Genomic DNA, 23988 nt, shown 5'->3' with positions numbered 1-23988 from the left:
CCTACTAGTGTCTCTATATGTATCATATCACTGTCCCTACTAGTGTCTCCATATGTCTCCATATCACTGTCCCTACTAGTGTCTCCATATGTATCATATCACTGTCCCTACTAGTGTCTCCATATGTATCATAACACTGTCCCTACTAGTGTCTCCATATGTATCATATCACTGTCCCTACTAGTGTCTCCATATCACTGTCCCTACTAGTGTCTCCATATCACTGTCCCTACTAGTGTCTCTATATGTATCATATCACTGTCCCTACTAGTGTCTCCATATGTATCATATCACTGTCCCTACTAGTGTCTCCATATGTATCATATCACTGTCCCTACTAGTGTCTCTATATGTCTCCATATCACTGTCCCTACTAGTGTCTCCATATGTATCATATCACTGTCCCTACTAGTGTCTCCATATCACTGTCCCTACTAGTGTCTCCATATGTATCATATCACTGTCCCTACTAGTGTCTCCATATCACTGTCCCTACTAGTGTCTCCATATGTATCATATCGCTGTCCCTACTAGTGTCTCCATATCGCTGTCCCTACTAGTGTCTCCATATGTCTCCATATCACTGTCCCTACTAGTGTCTCCATATCACTGTCCCTACTAGTGTCTCAATATGTATCATATCGCTGTCCCTACTAGTGTCTCCATATCGCTCTCCCTACTAGTGTCTCCATATCGCTGTCCCTACTAGTGTCTCCATATGTATCATATCACTGTCCCTACTACTGTCTCCATATGTCTCCATATCACTGTCCCCACTAGAGTCTCTATATCGCTGTCCCTACTAGTGTCTCCATATGTCTCTATATCACTGTCCCTACTAGTGTCTCCATATGTCTCCATATCACTGTCCCTACTAGTGTCTCCATATCACTGTCCATACTAGTGTCTCCATATGTATCATATCACTGTCCCTACTAGTGTCTCCATATGTATCATATCACTGTCCCTACTAGTGTCTCCATATGTATCATATCACTGTCCCTACTAGTGTCTCCATATGTCTCCATATCACTGTCCCTACTAGTGTCTCCATATGTATCATATCACTGTCCCTACTAGTGTCTCCATATGTATCATATCACTGTCCCTACTAGTGTCTCCATATGTCTCCATATCACTGTCCCTACTAGTGTCTCCATATGTATCATATCACTGTCCCTACTAGTGTCTCCATATGTATCATATCACTGTCCCCACTAGAGTCTCTATATCACTGTCCCCACTAGAGTCTCTATATCGCTGTCCCTACTAGTGTCTCCATATGTCTCTATATCACTGTCCCTACTAGTGTCTCCATATGTCTCCATATCACTGTCCCTACTAGTGTCTCCATATCACTGTCCCTACTAGTGTCTCCATATGTATCATATCACTGTCCCTACTAGTGTCTCCATATGTCTCCATATCACTGTCCCTACTAGTGTCTCCATATGTCTCCATATCACTGTCCCTACTAGTGTCTCCATATCACTGTCCCTACTAGTGTCTCCATATGTATCATATCGCTGTCCCTACTAGTGTCTCCATATGTCTCCATATCACTGTCCCTACTAGTGTCTCCATATGTATCATATCACTGTCCCTACTAGTGTCTCCATATCGCTATCCCCACTAGTGTCTCCATGTCTCCATATCGCTGTCCGTACTAGTGTCTCCATATGTCTCCATATCGCTGTCCCTTCTAGTGTGTAAATATCCTTGTTGCTCTACTGTTTTAATGGACTGTTTTTCTCATATAAAGTGTTTAGGGATGTACCGATATGAAAATTTTGACCGATACCGATAACCGATATTGGCTGAGTTTCCCAACAAAGAAGCTTCTTAAGAGTTAATAAGCTTCTTAAGGACTTAAGAAGCTTCTTAAGGAGTTAAGAAGGCTCCAAAGAAGTGTTTCCCAAACGCCTTCTTAACACATCGCTAAAGAAGACTCTTAAGAAGCATCTTAACTGGAGCTGTCCACCATCTCGATGTGAGAGGTCCTCTGCGGCCCACTAGATGGCACTCTGAGCCATCAAGAGTGTGAATGTGAATTTAAAAAGATTGATCTGCATTATTAGAATGTGAAGTTAAAATGATAAAAACAGACACCCCTTAATTTTTTTGGTTTGGGAAATGTCATTTCATTGTACTTTCTGTCATCTAGCTTAAGTTTTTAGATGATTAGTGATTTGTAGTTCAGGAAATTCTGACAGAGTGAGAGCTCTTCCTGCAATCTTTGGTCGCTGGAAATGGTCGCTGCGCTTCTTTGATTTTGGAATCTGCGGCAGAGTGAGAGGTCTGCCTGCTCTCCTCTCCTCTTCGGCTTCGTTCACACCTCACACAGGCCACCGACACGTCGCCTTGTGGATCCAGAGAGTGGGAAGGACAATGAAGCCTGATGTTAATGTTATCGTTAGTCTAGAAGCACTGGCCGTGACACAGATCATTCCTTCTACTTTGGGAGATTTAAGTTGTGTCGCCTCATCTTGAGTTTGGCAAACCTATGAATCACTTTTTTGTGCTTGACTCTTTCAAGCAACTTGACATCACAGCCAGGTGCTGCTGGAGTCTGCTTTGCCCCATGGTCCTCCTGAGTCAGGTTACATAGGAGCCGACCGACGCAAGCCACTAAAAGACCTTTCACAGCTACGGCTGCTAACTGGTATAGTCAAAGGCAACCTGTATAACAGCTTTTATCAAGGGGAACGTACAGTATCAGAATCCAAATAGCTTGTACACTGTGAGCATGTCTTGAACAGCACCAGCCTCTCTCTTGCGTTGCGCCCCAGATGGCAACCATCACTTCCTCTGAGTTAAGGTCAAGGTCAATATGGTAATGCAGTGGCAGTTCTGACAAATGTGGCTCAGACAAGAAGTGGTGTGAGGTTGGATATGACTGCATCCCTGAATTCTGTTAAGCAATTCTTCATTCACATCAGAAAAACGCTTCTCAAGTTCAGAGATAATTCTGTCCAGACGGTCCAGACAAGGAAATATCAATTTCCTTTTGGGTTCTTCTGACTTCGAAGAACCACTGACTTGACTACTTGCCCCACAAGTCGACTCGACAACAAATTTGTCCATTCACTTTGGCTTCCGCCTCTGTCTACTGGTACTGCTATCTGGTTAACCTCAAGGCCTTTATTCTGGTGTGAAGATCTGCAGCAGTGACATCACTATAGCAGGCATGTCCAAAGTCTGGCCCGGGGGCCAGTTGTGGCCTGCATACTATGTGGCCCTCCACACAGTATTGGTTAATCAAGCAAGTTCACTCTGCCGTTTTCTCGTTCACCTAACGATGACAGCACTATCATACAGTTTAGACAAGCACCAAGTAGGAACAACGCAGGTGGAACTGTTTTCAGAAGGTAAACTAAATCCGTAGAGTTCAATTGTATTGTATTTAATTTTCTTTATAACCCATATGATGCGAGAATCAGCTGGCCCCCAGGTATTTTCACAAGTTCAAGTTTCAAAGTTTGGACACCCCTGTCCTAAAGGGAGTCAATCAATGAATTTTTGTATGTCACTACGTGGACAAGATCGATGGTCTCCTTCTGTAGGTATTTGTGCTCTTACAGACAGGAGAGTCTGGAAAACGATTGATTGATTGAAACGATTTATTTCAAACAAAACAATACATGAAGTGAAAAAAACAGTAAACATAGCAGTCTAATAGACTTCATCAAAAGGAAAATACGTAAACTCAAACATAAAAAAGGCGAACTGTTTGAAAAGGGGCAGGAAGAAGCCTAGGCTTATCGAGTCCTGCCCCCAAATCATTCATAAACAAATTCATACATCCCTATATATGCATATCCCAACTCCCACGCTCCTCCACACACGCTCATGTATACATGTATACACATACATACATACATATATATGTATGTATATACACAAACGTACACAAACTTACGCATACACACACAATATCATAAATCCACCCACATATCCCTATCAATACTTATTCCTAATAATACATTCCAATATTACCCCAATAACCCAATGCTTTGATATTAACTTGTGTTGAACCAATGCATCTAAGAATTTATCCAATGTACACAGCAATTCTTTACATAATGTATATTACAATATAATATACATCATGCACACCATATATTATACATTATATGCATAATAACTTCATTACACATACAATCATTTTATACATATATGTATATTAATGTACAGAATACACATCAGACCAGGCACACACCCACCAATAACACAGTAATACTCTACCAGGAAGATCAGCAAATACCCTGAGGAGAGTTTACTCAGGGCGAACATACTGTATTCCCAGGATGAGAACCAAACAAGGCATTACATCCTTTGTCCCACGCAGCATTCAGCCGCTTAACAAGTAGGAATGCAAATTTTAATCAATTTCCTTAATCGATTATGTTAACGATCAATTAATCATTATATAAAAAAAAAAACTTTTGACATGCAAAATAGGAAATACAAAATGCGGTTTTTTACAGCGGTCTTTAGGACTAGTCAACAAGTTAATCAACCAACAAAACTTCCTGCATTAGCTGTCATTGTGCGTAGATACAAGCACAATGCGGTGAAAGATACATTTTGCCCTTGTGGTGTTAAATTATTTCAGAAAAAAAAGATAAAATAGCACATTGTCAATTAATCTGTTAAAATATGTTTGATCGATCAAATTCTTAATGGCGATTCATCGATTGGCGATTACCATCCCTATGAACAAGTTTTAATTACTTGGTCTGATTTGAGCACTTTTGGAACTTGCACCTGATGTCCTTATTGATCCCGCAAAGTGATGCTTTTTTTAATAATGTATATTATGCATGTATATTATGTTTGTGCTATATGATAATGTGTGCCTGTTATGTTCTTTTTGGGCTCTCTTTGTGCAGAGCAAATTCCCTGAGGGGCAATAAAGGTTTCATTCATTCATTCAGTTTTTCCTTTAATCCACTGCCATAGTGTTGATGGTAGAGAGGCACTCAATGATGGCAGGGGAATAGTCAAGCACTGCAGTCAGTGAAGGAAGCTGGCGTGCCCATCATGTGTTTGACAACTGCACCGGTTCACTTGGCTGCGATCCTAACTTCCTTTGTCTACAAACTAGCGAGATGCTAAAAATGTGTGACATAAGACAAGATTCAACTGATGCCCATATATAGAGTACCGGCCACAGGGATGACGTATGGCTTACCCAGAAGTCGCTGAGTAAGCATAAATGTTTTTAACGTTGTTTAAAAAAAAAATAACATGATTTTTAGAAAATGCTTCAAAAGTCATAAAAGTAATTTGTGAAGATTATCTTGCTGAACACGAAGTTTGCAGTTTCATAAACTTTTGCTAACCACAGACCTTATTTCAGGCATTTAACTAGTAGGAAATTGCCTTTATTGTGGCTGACAACTGTGTCGTCATGACAACAGTGCCTTGTGATAGACTTGTATGTGGCTGTTCCCGCAAACTACACTGTCCTTGTGTGACTGAGTGGTTTCATGTTTTTGAAACGGGCTCACTGACTTTCTACAATTCTTAACTCCACCATTCACTTTCATTTGACCAAATAACCAGCAAGCCAAGCAGAAAGCAGCTTTTTCTTTTTCTAGAGGAGTATTCCAGCCATTTCAAACTGTGGAACCAGTTGTGTTGGAAGGCTCTTTTTTGCGTGCCAAACTGATCCGGGTACTGAGACCGCTTTAACTGTTTAGGACCTGTGTCAAAGAAACATCTTGAGAGCCTGGGATTGTCAGTGCAAAGAGGGAGAGAGGAGGATGGAGAGAGAGAGTAAGAGCAGGAACAACCAGGTGAGAAAGTGGACAGATAGTGAAGTCAAAATTGTTCTAGCGGAGAGCCAGAAGCACACTTAGAACATAATGATAATAAGAGGGCAGCGGCGTTCAATGCAGGTGAATCCAAGTTGAAAGAAGGTGCTCTTTGGTCCAATTTTGGACCCCATCTTTAGGTAAAATGGGGTAATACAAGAGTAATCAAAAAAGACACTCTTCCCAATAAAAAAAAAAGCATTAATTAAAGGCTTAGTTCACAGATCAAATGAGCCAATATGTTGGCCAGCTGGGAAATGTAGTCCCTCCAGCATGTCCTGGGTCTGCCGGCTCATCCCAGTCAATAGTCGCACTCAGCAGCTGCAAACTGTCCAGTGTCCACACATCAGAGATCGCTGTCAGATGAAGCCAGGATGATGACATCAACCGCAAACAGCAGAGCTGCCAATGTTTAATGTTACCAAACCGGTTACACACACTCAACAAAAAGAAAAACCACACAGAAAAATATAATCTATCTATCTACACACACCTCACTAACATGCATACACTCATACATATATCACACTACCGTATCCCCCGATAGACTATCGTGGGATAGACTATATATACTATAGACTAGTGTCGTGGCTATACAAACAATTGTCTTTAACCACTGTTAAACGGGAACTTGCATGTTTCTGACTCTAAATAATTCGCCCGTGCCAGTCCAAACTGTTTGAAATAAGACGTATTTATTTCCGTCTGTACACGTGGAATACATAAACTTTGATCAATCAAACAAACAAAACGATAAGCAATAAGCAGGTCAAAAGACTGTGCGCTTTTCCCGTCTGAACCAAAACCCCCAGCTGTCTCTACTTGGTCCCATCTAAATAGATTAGCTGCACCCGCCCCCTACAGCCTATACTGCGGCCGCAAGCACAGAGCAGCAGAGGGCAGACTTGCATCTCCCAACACTATTGACAGCAAATATTAATTCATTCATATATTCCACCTTAATGTACAAATAAGAATTCCACCAAAATAATAATAAACCAAAATGGCTCTAACACACCAGCCCCTATTTGCTTTTTACAGAGCAATTACAACAAAAACAATTCATCAATAGAGCCATTACCACAATACAATACATTATCCCATTTTTATAACCTCATGAGAAAAAGAAAAGTTGTATATCAATATAAGTAAATTTGTATCGTTTTTCGTAAGTTTCTAGTTCTGTAAGAGACCATACCATACTGCTAAGTAAATGTTATAGAGTCCATTGATCGAACAGTCAGGGGTGCACATGACTGAAGAAACAATTCATTGATAAACATTTAATTAGCTCAGTTGGCTGCCTCCAGGAGCAGACAGAGCTTGTTAATTGGTCTTTTTGCGTTTATGATAAATGCCGTGGTGAGGTATGTACCAAACTCCTTTTTCCTCTGTGGGCACCTTCTCTGCATAGCCCTTCATGAGAATATCATTCATGAAGACTTTGTACTCTGTAGCATAAACCTGATCCTTCTTGACTTTTCTTTTCAAGTTTAATGCCCGTTGTTTTGCCATCGGATAATTGTTTGGCAGGATGGAATTCTGATCGCGGAGAGGCAAAGGTAGGTGGTAATGACCGTCTTTCAGAGTTACAGAATTAGATGCAATGTCCATAAATTTCTGATCTTCAACCGACATCTGACATTCCTCTTCATATTCTTTTTCAGGAAAGTCATGTTGGTATTGTTTTACTAGAAGTTCCTCGAGATGTACAATTGAGATGCGGTTTGCAGATGCAACAGGACGTCCAAATTCATCCATCTCAGAAAGTGAATTGCGTGGGCCGTTAACCACCCATCCTAGAAGTGTTTTCACTGCGTAGGGGCCATTTCCCTGGCTATTGATAATTTGCCAGGGCTCCATTGCTTTGGGGGCATTCACTCCAATAAGGAGATCCACACCTGCTTCAATCTCATTTAACTCAATTTCCTGCAAGTAAGGCCATTTGCTGAGATCATTTGGAGTGATGATGTTTTTCTTTGTAACGGGGATTTTAGTTTGGGTGTATGTGTTGGGCAATTTAAGAAATGTGCCTCCTTCCAAACTTCTCACTTCCAGTCCCGGTACTTCATAGCTATTGACAGGTTTATCCTGCCCCATTGTTTGCAGAAGGACTTCTGTCTTCCTCCCCTTAGCATTGAGCTTCTTCATAAGGTCCTCTGTACAAAATGTCGCCGTGCTACCCGGATCAAGGAAGGCATAGGTAAGCATGGTCTTATTACCATTGCAGACTTTAACTTGGACTGGTACTACAGCAAGTATGCAGTCTCTACCAGCCCCAGTTTCATCACCCTTTTCCAAGGAAACATGAGCACTGGTGACAGACTTTTCCTCTAGCTTTACGAGATCAGCATTCAGATCGGTCTTCTGGTGTTCGAAATTAGCTGTCCCCTGTAAAGGTCTTTTTATGTGCAAAATGGTAGGATGTCTGGCCTGACAGCTCTGACAGGTCATCCTTTTCCTGCAATTCTTGCTTAAGTGTCCTCCTTTTAAACATCCAAAGCAGAGACCTTTTTCTCTCAAGAATGCAATCTTATTTTGCTGTGGTTGTCCTTTTATCTCTTGGCATTCAGATAATAAATGTTTGCCTGCACAAAAAACACACAAGGTGGTGTCTGGAGCCCTGAAGGAGATGTTGCCTTTTACAGTTGTCTTTTCTGATGTGCATGTAGACGTTTCAGTTGTATTATCTGCCACCTTTGATACTGTAGTAGCAAAGCTACTTTCTTTACTTTTCAGTTTGTATTGTCTAGAATCAGCAGTAACAGATTTGTCTCTTGACACCATTTTGCTGGCAGGAGAATCCTGGATATCACCAAAGAGAGGGTCTTGGAGTATTTGAGCTTGTCTCTCTATGAAGGACACGAGATCAGGAAATGTAGCCCTCCTTTGTCTTTGCTCTAAAATGTCATAAGCCGCGGTCCTCCACCTCTCCTTTAGCTTGTAGGGTAGCTTAGATGCAATGATCTTTAAATTGGAGGGCACGTTAAGCTCCTCCATGCCAATGTCCCTCATTGCATTACAACATCCTCTGAGGTAGAGTCCGTAACTTTGTAACATCTTTCCATCATCTGATTTTATACTATTCCAGATGATTGCCTTCTCCATATAGGCATTGGCAATCTTGATCTTGTCGCCAAAATGTTTCTCCAGCAATTTTTTAGCTTCAGCAAAGCCTGTGTCCGCATCCATGTGAAAACAACTTCTGACCAATTCTCTGGGCGGGCCAGCAGTATATTGCTCCAGGTAATATAACCTGTCTTGGTGGCTGCTGGTCTTGTCCTCGATACCATGTTGAAATGCTGCCATGAATGATCTAAAGCTGAGAGGGTCACCATTAAAAATAGGGATTTCCCTTCTCGGAAGCAAGGTCTGTCTTTGGTGACTGACGAGCAAGTCAGCGATATCATTCTGTCTTTGTATGACAGATAAGAGATTGCCATCCTGGTTTGTAAATGTAGATTGCATTGGGCTCCTAGGTGGCGCTGTTCTCCTAGGGGACATTGGGCTCCTATGTGGTGCTGTGCTCCTAGGTGGCGCTGTGGTCCTAGGTGGCGCTATGATGATAGGTGGCGCTATGCCCCTAGGTGGCGCTATGATCCTAGGTGGCGCTATGCTCCTAGGTGGCGCTATGCTCCTAGGTGGCGCTGTGATCCTAGGTGACGCTATGCTCCTAGGTGGCGCCATCTGGAGTGAGTCAGGTGGTGGCTGCTGGATCAAAACTCTTTGGAGCGGTGTTTTGGGGATAGCTCCTAGCTCAGTAAATGTGATTGGAGAGGCTTCTGGGTTTTCTGAAGGGTCCAAGTCATCATTCATGCCATCTCCACCAGCTTCTCCTTGATTTTCCAAGTAATCATTCATGCCATCTCCACCAGCTTCTCCTTGATTTTCCAAATAAATATCCATGCCATCTCCACCAGCTTCTCCTTGAATTGCTGAATGAGACCTGGATTGGCTCTCAAACTCCTCCAGAACTTTCATTTTGGCATCAGATGCAGCTAGGTCCATTTCCAAATCCATTCTTTCAAGTTGGTTTTGGATTTTAACTTTCTCCATTGCATGTCGCTCAATTAAAGCAGCCTTCTCCAGTTCAAGTGCATGCTTTTCCTTTAAAACATCTGCGCGGGCCAAAAGTCCTGCTCTCTCAGCATGGATTTTAAGGCGTGTGGATGACACAGTGGAAATTCCAGATCTTTTTGAATGCTTGGAAGTACGTGTTGTATTGGAAATGCTGTCCTTAGGTTCAATCAGCAGCTGAGGATCATTTTGAGAGTTTCTCCATAACTGAACCTCCTTTAAGAAGTCTGTAAAAACAGACAATCTTGGTTCATACCAATCAATTCTCTCTTTTTCCATAGCCTCATCAGATAAATACCTTTGAACCAAAGTGTGAGTCTCTTTAAATTCATCAAGCAGTGTTTCAAACCCTGCTACACCTTCATTCACACTTTCAACATTACCATCATGCTCAAGCAAAGCTTTGATCTCATTCATTTTGCGAGTACACACACCAAGTTTCCCTCTGCGGGATGCACTGAGTGTTTTTAGTTCATCTTCTGCCATGGTGGCAGTCTTATCACCCTCTGGTAATTTATCTTCAGGCATTGCCCCTTTAAACCGTTAAAAACACTCAGTTTTTCAATTCAGTGAATTGTCTTATACAACCTCTGATTTGTCTTATCTAATTCATATCTTTAAACACCCACATTTCTTTTTGATTTAGTGTATCAGGATCACACTTTAAACCCATTTCATTTCACAATTGTATGGGGTAAACACTTTTCATGCACGCAATACCAAATGCCACTCAATGTTAAATAGCAGTCACAAGGTTCAATGTCCCGATCCAGAGCGCATCCATAGTTTATTAAACTCCGTCCGCCATCATTTCAACTGAAAGATTAATCCAGTAGGCTACCATTTTCATAACTCAGTCAGTAGGTTACAGTTCATCAGTGCTCAGTAAATCGGTCAGTTCATCAAACGTCGTATAGTCTATTAGTCCGATTAGTCCGTGCTTTCTCCGTCTGATTGAGCGATCGCAAAGAACACTGTCACGTCATTCATAAATTTGGCAGTAAGCCTACAGCCGCAGTCTTTCTACTCACAACCCTTTGCCTAGTAGTACGGCCGTCCTCCTCTGATTCAAATCCTTCCCGGGAACTGGAATCAAAACCACTCTGTGGCTGCAGCACAGTAATCCATTAGTAATCCAGCTTGATCGATCCCCCTTTTTACTTTATTTTTTTTATCTTGCGATCCGGCTGGTGCTTGATGCTGACGTTTCCAGTCTTCACGGGTTTACAGCAACTTATCACAAGTGCGGGATCTTTTGACTTTGTCGTGGCTATACAAACAATTGTCTTTAACCACTGTTAAACGGGAACTTGCATGTTTCTGACTCTAATTGCTTTCAAATAATTCGCCCGTGCCAGTCCAAACTGTTTGAAATAAGACGTATTTATTTCCGTCTGTACACGTGGAATACATAAACTTTGATCAATCAAACAAACAAAACGATAAGCAATAAGCAGGTCAAAAGACTGTGCGCTTTTCCCGTCTGAACCAAAACCCCCAGCTGTCTCTACTTGGTCCCATCTAAATAGATTAGCTGCACCCGCCCCCTACAGCCTATACTGCGGCCGCAAGCACAGAGCAGCAGAGGGCAGACTTGCATCTCCCAACACTATTGACAGCAAATATTAATTCATTCATATATTCCACCTTAATGTACAAATAAGAATTCCACCAAAATAATAATAAACCAAAATGGCTCTAACAACTAGTCTGTCTGTGTGTGTGTGTGTATGTACCGTATGTGTGTGTATATATATATATATACACACACACACACACACACACACACACACACACACACACACACACACACACACACACATATATATACATACCGGTATATATATATATACAGTATATACATACATATATATTCAATTGGAGTAAAATAAAACTTATGAAGCTGTATGCCCTTTTCATTGGCTTCTCTAATCATTCTTGTGAATATGGCCCAAGGAGAAATGTCTTCCCGTGCCTACTTTTCCAAAAATAATGATTGCTTCCCAACAATTATAACCGAATTATGCCATATATGGATATGCTTGCCCCATAGAGTTCAAACAATAAAAACATCTGTTACCACCAGGGAACAACACCTCTATAGGAATGCTGTCCATTTAATATTTTATTGAAAAACAACAACACTAACCTCTGGGAAATATATTTCTGTAATTTTCAAATACAGAAATGCCGCAAATTACCTGGCGATTTATTTCCCAACCTGCCAAAGTCAAATAATAAAGCATCAAATGTTATTGCCCATAATAAACACAGCACAGTGTGAGCCTTTTGTATTCTGGTATGTACCACAAGGTGGCAGTGCAGACCTGTGTAAGAACAGACACAATGTACTTCCTCTGTCGCTTGTGTTTCCACATTTCTGTGTAACTGTACAGTATGTAACACAGTAGTAGCCTATGTTGAATGGGTCTGTGCACCTTTTTAAAACTATAAAACACAGCTATAGAGGGTGATGCAGTATTTGAATATAAATAGCGAATAGAGAAATACATACAGAAGTATACATTAGAGCAGTGGTTCTCAAATGGGGGTCCGCGGACCCCCAGGGGTTCGTGGCACTTTGCCAGGGGGTCCGCGAAAAGTTTTCAGGTAAAAAAAAAAAAAAATCTACATGTTACTTATTCCTTCTCAAACTACTTCCTACATGGTGCTAGTCTATCAAAATATCTTGGCTGTCATTGATTGTGTTGCATAGTGGTTTTCTGTACTGTTGACAAATTGTGATATTGTAAGTCGCTTTGGACAAAACAAAAGCGTCTGCTAAATGACGTAATGTAGATGTAATGTAAAAAAAAAAAAAAAAAATTTTTTTTTTTGCAAAATCTTCACAGTTTAACGAAAATAGTTTATGCTTTAAATCTAAAATGGTTCATGGATTACATTCTAATAACAAACCTATCAAAGTAAAAGTCAAGCATGTTACCGTGGAAACAATTAAGCTTAGCCCAAAATCACAAATCAGAATGAGGGGGTCCCCGGTATATTTTTTATCTTGTAAGGGGTCCTTGGCTGAAAAACATTTGAGAACCTCTGCTCTAAAGGTCTTGTACAGATCCCCATTTTTTCACTTCCGATCCGATTCCGATACCTGAATTTGGATATCTGCCGATACCGATATTATGCCGATACCGATATGACCGGAAAACTTTTCGCGGACCCCCTTGCAAAGTGCCACGGACCCCTGGGGGTCCCCGGACCCCCATTTGAGAACCACTGGACTATACCATTTGCAAATGCATTAAGACTTTAATTTAACATAAATAATAAATTGTGCATAAAAATAATAACTGTTAATGTTGTTAACTGTTAATGTACTGTATGTTGTGTTGTGTTCAAAAAAGAAAGGTCCAAGGTACTCTTATGGCAAAATTTACAAAGTCTTTATTTAGATGGCTATTTCATGATGAAACGTTTAAAAACATAGCTGGTGCAGGTTACAATGGTAGCTGGGACGTAACCCAGGTGTAGCGGCACAAACAGCCTCAGCACACAGTTTCCCATACTGAATACAAGATGAGCAGAAATAACACCTGAGCAGAAAGCCAGCGGCCACAGGATCCCACGCAGGAATCGAACCCAGGACCTTCTAGCTGTGAGGAGACTGCGCTACCACAGCACCACCGTGCCCCGTACTTATCATAATGTCAATGCCATCAAGGTCAAGGTTATCTTTATTATCCCCGAGGGGCAATTTGCAGTCCAGACAGCAGTAACATCAACAAACAATCAAACAACAGAAATAAACAGGGCAAAAGTTACATAGGCTACAGCGGTTTAAAAAGCCCATAGCAGCAAGAACGAATGAGTTTTTAGATGTATTGATCCTGCATCTTGGCACACTCTATCTACGGCCAGACGGGAGCAACTTAAACTCTGAGGACAGGGGATGGACAGGGTCAGCCAAAATAGAGTGGGCCTTCCTCAAGGACCTATCCTTGTATAGGTTAGGAAGATCATTTAAGGTAGTGCTGTCAATTTTGCTGCACACCTTGACTATGCACTGCAGTCTGTTTTTATTCTTGAGGGTAAGTGACCCATGCAGCTCACAAAAGCAAAATGTGAGGACTGATTCGATAAAACAAGAATAAAACACCTGCAATCTATGGTCAGGTTCCAAACCTCTCAGCGCTCCCTTCGCTCCTCCACCAGTGCAGGACGCCTCGCCCCTCCCTCGCTTCGGGGGCTCAAAAGTCGCTCATCCCGATCTCGACTCTTCTCGTCCCTGGCACCTCAATGGTGGAACGAGCTTCCACCTTCGGTCAGGACAGCTGAATCACTGCCGATCTTTCGGAAAAGACTAAAGACACACCTTTTCAGGCTCCATCTGGGCCCTTCTTGATCTAACTTCTTTCTCTATCTTTCTAAAAATAAATAAATAAAATAAACTAAACTAAACTTGTACCACTGTTCCTTCAGAGGTTGTAGTTATAGACTGTGTTGCATAGTTGATTGCTCTATTGCTGACAAAAATGTGTTATTGTAAGTCGCTTTGGATAAAAGCGTCTGCCAAATGACGTAATGTAATGTAATGTAATGAGGTGCTACAAGGCACGCAGCCATTTTACTGTGGACAGATGTAGGACAAGAGAACGTCGATCATGTTCTTGATGATGGGGGGCTGTGGGTGGAGGTTATGGGGCAGGTGGTGGGCAAGCACCATGTCCCAGGCATCCACCAGGCGCACATCAAGGCCTTTGAACAGAGCTCTGAGCACCTTGTCTCGTTGCAGGGTGTACCAGGTGCTGCTGACCAGCACCTGGTAGTGAGTCCTGGACAGAGAGTCATAGTCCATGAGGTTTGCGGTCCGAATGACCACCAGCGTGTGGGGAGCTCTGTCCAGTAGGTGGCGCACCGCCCTGCGGACACCCTGCAGCCGACGGATGTAGACCTGGATGGGGAACGAGCTGAAGTGGGCCCAGATGCTGAAGACCACCACGGTGCGGCGGCCTCCTTCCAGGCTGTCCAGCTCGTTAGCGACATAGCGCAGCTCGCTGATCCCAACGTTTTTGGATCGGACTGGGACGCCGTGCAGGCGCCATTTCACCATGATGTTATGCATGCTGTCGACGGCCATGAGCGGGCCGGCCTCCTTTGTGGTGTGGAGGTCAACCTGCTTCAGGTCTGGCAGCACAGAGTCGAGGTGTTCAAACCACTGTCTGATGGTGGAGTCTCCATATAGGTGGACCACCTTGTCTCTCAGACACTCGCTGATGACAGCGGGGTTGTTGAACTGGCGAACTGTGGTGCCACTTAGGGCTCGCCACAAGCCCTGGTAGTAATATCCAGAAGGTTCAGGCTTCAAAATGCTGATCTGCCTCTCTGGGTGACCTTCCTCCTTTGGCAACACAGTGACATTGTCAGACCCCGAAGCACGACTGAAGACTTTCATGTTGACTTTTTTTTTGAAGAGTTTCTCCTCCTCAGCCATGAGGTACTGAGGTATCTGGTAGAGGCTTCCTTTGTTGTGGCTGATCCTGTCATCGCAGCTCAGTTTCTTGGGCTTGTAGCAGAACCACGGCTCCCCCGTGTGCAGGTCGGTGTAATTGCACAGCGGCTCCTGGTTGGAAGGCAAGCAGACATTACAAACTGTGGTTTCTTGGAGAAAGAATATTGATTTTGATCTGAAGATGCTCTGGAAGATGACCTGGTAAGGGTGGTCCCTGGTCAGCCTGCGCAACACTGTGACGGCCTCACTGGGGTGTTCCAGGGTCACCTCGATACGCGCTGGCCCCTCCCACAGTAAGGGGAACACGGCAGTGTATGAGCCATTCAGGTGGTCCGTCACTCGCCCGGCCACGCCCGCGCTGTGCACCGCGTCATGTAGACGGGCAACCAGGACGTCTCCCCCGAAGCTCTTGGGACACCCACGGGCATCCCGCATCAGGATCCCAGCCTCCAGGTGATCGCCCACATGCCGCTTCCCCCCACCCCTCACTGGCAGGATGGTGAAGGTGCTGTGGGCGGGGTCGCTGACCCGTTTCAGGGAAACAGGCACAGACAGAGGTGGAGTTTCAGGCCAAGCGATGGAATCCAACAAGAGGCGCTCCTCCAGAACATCCTCAGGCGCACGACGCTGGGAGCTGCAGTAGTCACGCTTGTGGGTGGGGGGATGGGGGTGTGGGACGGGCAACAGGTTGAGTTGCAAGTCGCTGTCCTCTGCTGAAGAGCTGATGCTGCCGTATCGCCAATCGGCTAGCGTTTTCTCCAGCTGGTTGATGTGAGGCAGCAGGAAGTAGAGCATGGACAGAGCCAGGAGGAAGATGGCCGCATACTTGGGATACCTCATTCTGACAAACATTGACAACATTCAAAACATCTACAGCAGGGTGTTGGAGCGAGATGCACTTATATTATGGACACGCATACGCATGTCTCAAACAGAAAGCTTTATAAAGGGACACATTGTTCGAGTGACATCACTGATGACATCACTCACTGATGACATCACAAGTGCTCGAGTGACATCACTGATGACATCACTCACTGATCACATCACAATAATCTTGGCTCCCATCGCTATGATGACATCACGATTGCTCGAGTGACATCACTGTTGACATCATCAGTGATTTATGACATCACTATGGTAAGTGGCTGAGCCATCTTCGGGTTGGACTATACTGCAACGAGGGGAAAACGCAACATATCACCACCAACCTTGATCCTCCAGAGCTAAAGTCCACATCTGGTGCTACTATAATAAGGGTAGACTTTAAAGTGTACTTTAAAGTGTAACTTACCCCCAAAACACTTTTTTTCAGCTTTTAACCAATATATATGACTTTGGGGGTGGTGTGTGAAGAATTCTGGTCAAAATTTCCACATTTGAGACCAAACTGTTACCATTGTACCATTTGTATCATTTTCAGCAGCATAAGTTCCCTCTATGGGTTGAACACTGCTTTTTTTGTGCCCTCAAATGAATGGGATATTTGGTACATCGTGATGTCACGGTGCGTTTAGCACGCGCCCCACTCATGTGAAAAATTGTTTTTTTCCCCATTGATTATTCGTTGTCGTCACTGGTCGGATGACGATCTTCTGCATGTTTTTAGTGGGGGGTTATGTATGGAGGAACCCCCTGGGGGTACGGGGAGAACATGCAAACTCCACACAGAAAGGCCCTTTCGAAGAGATAGCCCACCTGGGCAGTAGGCACTGAAGATATGGGGGGGGTCACAGCGTCCCAGGTGAGAATCGAACCCAGGACCTTCGAGCTGTGAGGTGACAGCGCTTACCACTGCACCACCGTACCCCCTAAAACGCCACTAAATGACCAAATTGATAGAACTTTTAACCATTTCGAGTAACACTGTTTCCATACGGATCACCAGCATTAGTTTGTTGTTTATAACGTGGCTATATTCATAACGTTTTATATCTCGGATGCGTTATTTCGAATCCCACATAGGTTACGCCAAACCCCACATAGGTTACGCCTGGAATCCCACATAGGTTACGCTAAAACCCACATAGGTTATGCCTCGAATCCCACATAGGTTACGCTAAAACCACCACCGCAAAGCGTGTGGGTTTCAGGACGAAACAGTATCGAGCCACTAACGTCATCTTTAGAGCACAATATTCCTGGAATGCAAGTTTAACTAAACAGTTACATGTCCTCTGAATTCTACATAAAATTAAGATATTACGGGTTGTTTTATTTTGTATGTTACATACTTATTGGCCAAGATATGTTAGTTTATGGGGGAGGAATTCTGCCAGGTAAGGAGGGGAGTGTGGGCAGCCATCTTGCCTGCGGGGTTTTCGGATCGAGTGGAGAGCCGTTTTGCAGGAAATCTGGGGGAGGTAATCCCGCTTTAAATACGTAGTTACTTCATCATTAGTCTCGACGCCAGACCCATGAGAGTTCTTACGCTGATACACTACGTTACTGCATGCTGCAGAGCTCTCTCTGGGTCTGGGACACTTTCCCTCAGAGGGCTGGTTATGGGAGGGAACCGTTCACTTGGCCAGTCATATATGCCAGTGATGGATACAGTCCTCTCCAATCAGTAACGACTTTGCGATCAGACAACACGGGAGGCGCAGCCCATTTTTCGAACCGCTCTCTCATCGGTGCTACGACCTGTCACTCATTCAATTTCAACCTGCCTTCAAAACCAGCAGTGGCTGTGAACTGGCACAGACTCACTTGTGTAGTATGCAGAGCGCAGCGATTCAACGTCATATTTGAGTCTGGGGAGAGACTACTTCATCATGGACTCACAAAAGGACTTCAGAACGTGCAAAGCAATGGCATGGGATGTCTGCAATAGACTGGACAAAACATGGCGCCCAAACATCAACAATACCATTTCAATCATGAGAGACTAGTAAGATGGTTCAACTTTAATGAAACAATAAACAAAGTAAGTTTGGCGTATGACTCCATGATACGCTCCTTCTGAGATGTGAGAGGAGGGCGTCAGCGAAGTATAGGATAGAGCATAGGTATTCAATTAAAATCCAGATAGGTCAAGTTCGAGAAAATTTCCTCAAGCAAAGGTCCGGAACAATTTAATGTCCAACTTGTGTCGACAACAACCTCTACTCATGCATTGACTGAGGCGCAGGCACAGTGTTCAATCATCAGTCCCTTTTGTTTTGTCGATGCAAGTAACGTTAGTTGACCAATGAAAAGTGTTGCTTTGCCTTTAAGGTGGGATGTGTGGAAATATGATCTGTATCATGGACAACATTTGGTCACACAAATATTTGCTTCCAAACATGCGTGGGCATCATCACCGAGCACACACGGTCATGGACAGACAGCTCTCCAATTATAGCAGTAGGATTGGCTACATGTGGTGTATGCTGATGGTATTTAAAGTCTGGATTTGTTTGAAACAGTCACTGAAGAACTAAATGTAGGAAATGAAAATAAATAAACTGACAGTCCTTCACGTCAGTTTTGGTGGAGCACAAACGCCTTCATCACTTGTGTTAGTGGTAGGGAGTGGACTTGGTCCAGACGATGTTTGCCCAGTGCTTGGCGGATCCGGATCCGACACACGTGGGCCAGACTGCGAGGACATCTCTTGGCCTCCAGAAAGACCCTGAGAGCCTCAGGATCCGCCCTCACATCCAGCTCTGCCTGCTTCAAGGTCACCAGGGCCGGGTCAGCACCGTGGTCCAGGAGCGGCTGGACAAAGGCCGCGTCGCATCTGAACCTCAGCACCACATCAAGCAGGCGAGAAGCCACGTCACAGGTCATAATGCCGGTGGCCTGGAGCAGCATGTGGAAGTAGTCCAGGTCGTGGTTGGCGGCACTGATGTAAAGAGGAGACCTCTTGAAGGTGCAATCGCTGTCTATGTCAACAGGAACAGCAGCAGAGAACCAGATAAGTTCCTGCAGTATCTCCAGCCTTCCCGCCCGGGCAGTGTTAAAGACGCATATTCTTCTGTTGGAGTCGGTTCCGGCTTCCAGGAGGATCCGGACGCATTTCAGGTGACCGTGGTGCATGGCCTTTAAGAGAGGCGTGCGGTGTACCTGGGCTCCCTGGCTGATCAGGTAGGCCACACAGAGAGCATGACCCATGCAGGCTGCGAGCATCAGTGGGGTGTCAATGTTACAGATGTTACACCACGAAATATTCCTATTCTCATTGATCCGCCTTCTGAAGCGATCTTCCTGCAGCAGGGCCCTCAGTTTGTCCAGGTCTCCTGCGCAGGCGGCATGATGGAGCCTCCTGTCGTCATGCTCTGCTCGAGCAGCCATTACTTCAACTACTTGTGCCGAGTCTCAAACAGAAAGCTTTATAAAGGGACACATTGTTCGAGTGACATCACTGATGACATCACTCACTGATGACATCACAAGTGCTCGAGTGACATCACTGATCACATCACAATAGTCTTGGCTCCCATCGCTATGATGACATCACGATTGCTCGAGTGACATCACTGTTGACATCATCAGTGATTTATGACATCACTATGGTAAGTGGCTGAGCCATCTTCAGGTTGGACTATACTGCAACGAGGGGAAAACGCAACATACAGTATCACCACCAACCTTGATCCTCCAGAGCTAAAGTCCACATCTGGTGCTACTATAATAAGGGTAGACTTTAAAGTGTACTTTAAAGTGTAACTTACCCCCAAAACACTTTTTTCAGCTTTTAACCAATATATATGACTTTGGGGGTGGTGTGTGAAGAATTCTGGTCAAAATTTCCACATTTGAGACCAAACTGTTACCATTGTACCATTTGTATCATTTTCAGCAGCATAAGTTCCCTCTATGGGTTGAACACTGCTTTTTTTTGTGCCCTCAAATGAATGGGAGATTTGGTACATCGTGACGTCACGGTGCGTTTAGCACGCGCCCCACTCATGTGAAAAATTGTTTTTTTCCCCATTGATTATTCGTCACTGGTCGGATGACGATCTTCTGCATGTTTTTAGTGGGGGGTCATGTACGGAGGAACCCCCTGGGGGGTACGGGGAGAACATGCAAACTCCACACAGAATGGCCCTTTCGACGAGATAGCCCACCTGGGCAGTAGGCACTGAAGATATGGGGGGGTCACAACTCCAGCGCCCACAGCGTCCCAGGTGAGAATCGAACCCAGGACCTTCGAGCTGTGAGGCGACAGCGCTTACCACTGCACCACCGTACGTACCCCCTAAAATGCCACTAAATGACCAAATTGATAGGACTTTTAACCATTTCGAGTAACACCGTTTCCATACGGATCACCAGCATTAGTTTGTTGTTTATAACGTGGCTATATTCATAACGTTTTATATCTCGGATGCGTTATTTCGAATCCCACATAGGTTACGCCAAACCCCACATAGGTTACGCTAAAACCCACATAGGTTACGCCTCGAATCCCACATAGGTTACGCTAAAACCACCACCGCAAAGCGTGTGGGTTTCAGGACGAAACAGTCTCGAGCCACTAACGTCATCTTTAGAGCACAATATTCCTGGAATGCAAGTTTAACTAAACAGTTACATGTCCTCTGCATTCTACATAAAATTAAGATATTACGGGTTGTTTTATTTTGTATGTTACATACTTATTGGCCAAGATATGTTAGTTTATGGGGGAGGGATTCTGCCAGGTAAGGAGGGGAGTGTGGGCGGCCATCTTGCCTGCGGGGTTTTCGGATTGAGTGGAGAGCCGTTTTGCAGGAAATCTGGGGGAGGTAATCCCGCTTTAAATACGTAGTTACTTCATCATTAGTCTCGACGCCAGACCCATGAGAGTTCTTACGCTGATACACTACGTTACTGCATGCTGCAGAGCTCTCTCTGGGTCTGGGACACTTTCCCTGCAGAGGGCTGGTTATGGGAGGGAACCGTTCACTTGGCCAGTCATATATGCCAGTGATGGATACAGTCCTCTCCAATCAGTAACGACTTTGCGATCAGACAACACGGGAGGCGCAGCCCATTTTTCGAACCACTCTCTCATCGGTGCTACGACCTGTCACTCATTCAATTTCAACCTGCCTTCAAAACCAGCAGTGGCTGTGAACTGGCACAGACTCACTTGTGTAGTATGCAGAGCGCAGCGATTCAACATCATATTTGAGTCTGGGGAGAGACTACTTCATCATGGACTCACAAAAGGACTTCAGAACATGCAAAGCAATGGCACGGGATGTCTGCAATAGACTGGACAAAACATGGCGCTCAAACATCAACAATACCATTTCAATCATGAGAGACTAGTAAGATGGTTCAACTTTAATGAAACAATAAACAAAGTAAGTTTGGCGTATGACTCCATGATACGCTCCTTCTGAGATGTGAGAGGAGGGCGTCAGCGAAGTATAGGATAGAGCAGGGGTATTCAATTAAAATCCAGATAGGTCCAGTTCGAGAAAATTTCCTCAAGCAAAGGTCCGGAACAATTTAATGTCCAACTTTTACAACCTCTACTCATGCATTGACTGAGGCGCAGGCACTGTGTTCAATCATCAGTCCCTTTTGTTTTGTCGATGCAAGTAACGTTAGTTGACCAATGAAAAGTGTTGCTTTGCCTTTAAGGTGGGATGTGTGGAAATATGATCTGTATCATGGACAACATTTGGTCACACAAATATTTGCTTCCAAACATGCGTGGGCATCATCACCTTAGATGAAATAGCAAACTCTCTCACTTCAAGACATTCAATTATTTCGATCAGCGAGTTTCAGTGTACTATAATTAATGAGTATCTTCCAGTATCCTGCTGTGAACCTCTCCACAGTCTGCAAATGTATTTGTAAAAAGAAATAAAATCAAACTCTCATATTTTGAGCGTCAAAGGTCAGGAATTTGCTTAATACGGCTTTGAGTTTGTGCTGTTTCATTTGTGCTCATATCCTCTCTCTGGAAAGTAAAGGCGCTGAGCACATTTGCCACTGATTAACAATGAGCACTGTTGTCCTATTGCACTTGTCTCTCCCATTAATGCCGCTGTGTTTGGAAGCCTTTGATTGTGCCATCTGTTGTCACCAGTTTGTGTCCTTGCTGCTTCACATTCAGGGCACTGAGATGCTCCGCTGTGTCATGCCAAAGTCAAGTCAAGTTGCATAACCGCCTTTCATCCTCGTGCTTTGAAAAAGCCTTCTTACTGGCCACAGATCTGCTGAATCTCTCACACCTCACGAGGAAACTTTACTGGGAAAAGGAGAGCTAGTGATGTTGTTATACTGTCTGCATTTAGCCTCGGTCTTCCTTTCTTACCTATTTTGAACTACCTAGCATCATTTCATGCTCAGTGTGAGAAAAAGATTTCTTTCGCTGCCTTCAAATGGAAGTCGTGAACTTGCGTGTTTACGAGACCAGAAGCCGTGTAGCCTACACGACACGCTTGGCATTCAAGTGGTCACGTCGTGAACATGCGCAGTTGACTAGAAGCCACCGAGGCTAAGAATTTAGCTAACGCTAGCTAGCGAGCGGCTAACTACGTTAATGCAGGAAATGCAAAGGCATAATAACAGAAGGAACAAGATGAGACTGTTGAGAATATCAACATGTTCCTCAGACATATTAGAAAATGACAATGAAAAGCTCTATACAGCTAAAATGTCAACATATTTACTTTCCATCAACGCCCATAGCATCCGCCATTTTGTGAAAACATCACAAGACACGTCACAGGTCGTGAGCTTTGAAGCTTTCAGAAAAATTCCACATAGCAAGTGGTGAATACCACATGAGGGGGCCGTTCAAGTGGATTTATGTTGTATTCACGGTAAACACAAGCCCACTTGAAGGCAGCATTTCTGTGTGAAAAACCGGGACTTAACTGACATCTCAAATTCATATGCAAGTCGGATCAAAATTAACCTGACACTGCCAGATGGGGGCAGTATTGTTTTCACAAACGTCTTATGAACACAATACCGCCCCTATCTGGTTAGATCAACATGGGTTGTGGGCTGGATCTGAGATTGACATGTAATGTAAAGGTAAATAATGGATGTAGCACCAAAGGATATGAGGATACATTTTCACGTTGGATTCATTGTATAGAGAGGCAAAGTGACCGCCTACTTCCTGCTTCAGCACTGTACCAGAGATTTTCATCCGCCATTTATTTTCCCATAGACATTTCATAAAATAGTTTTACTTGTACAAACAAAATGGTTCAGCTATATGTAGAATCGGGAGAGACCATAGAACATTTCACTCGGACCAAAACTCAAAAAAACAACATAGAAAAAATATTTTCTTTAAATCCGCAGTTTTATGTTTTGGTCCGAGTGAAATGTTATGTGATCTCTCCTGTTTCTAAATATATCTGAACCGTTTGGTTTGACCAAGTAAAACTATTTTTATAAGCATTTTAGGAAATGTCTATGGGAAAATAAATGGCGGATGAAAATCTCTGGTACAGTGCCGAAGCAGGAAGTGACGTTTCACTTTGGCTCTCTATTGATGATTAAATGTGAATTACATCTACACTCAAAGTGTATTTATTTGTTGTTGTTGTTGTTGAAAGGGATGTCTCTGGGACTGGGGATGATCATACTTACAGGTCACCCTGAGACAGATGTGAGAAGGGCTGATTTAGCATTCTGGACCAAATGTGCAGAAACAGAGAATGTGATGACCCCTTTGAG

General features: G+C 43.7%; 1 pseudogene across 1 annotated transcript; it reads right to left on the bottom strand.

Moving 5' to 3' along the window:
- Positions 1–14478: 14478 nt before the first annotated feature.
- LOC310780549 (NXPE family member 3 pseudogene) lies at positions 14479–16203 on the bottom strand (annotated as a pseudogene). Its single transcript has one exon. The product of its transcript is annotated as an NXPE family member 3 pseudogene (transcript).
- Positions 16204–23988: the final 7785 nt, after the last annotated feature.

Source organism: Poromitra crassiceps (genome assembly GCF_964638095.1).
Source record: "Poromitra crassiceps genome assembly, chromosome: 8".
Classification (NCBI taxonomy): domain Eukaryota; kingdom Metazoa; phylum Chordata; class Actinopteri; order Beryciformes; family Melamphaidae; genus Poromitra; species Poromitra crassiceps.
This window is presented reverse-complemented; position numbering and strand designations above follow the sequence as displayed.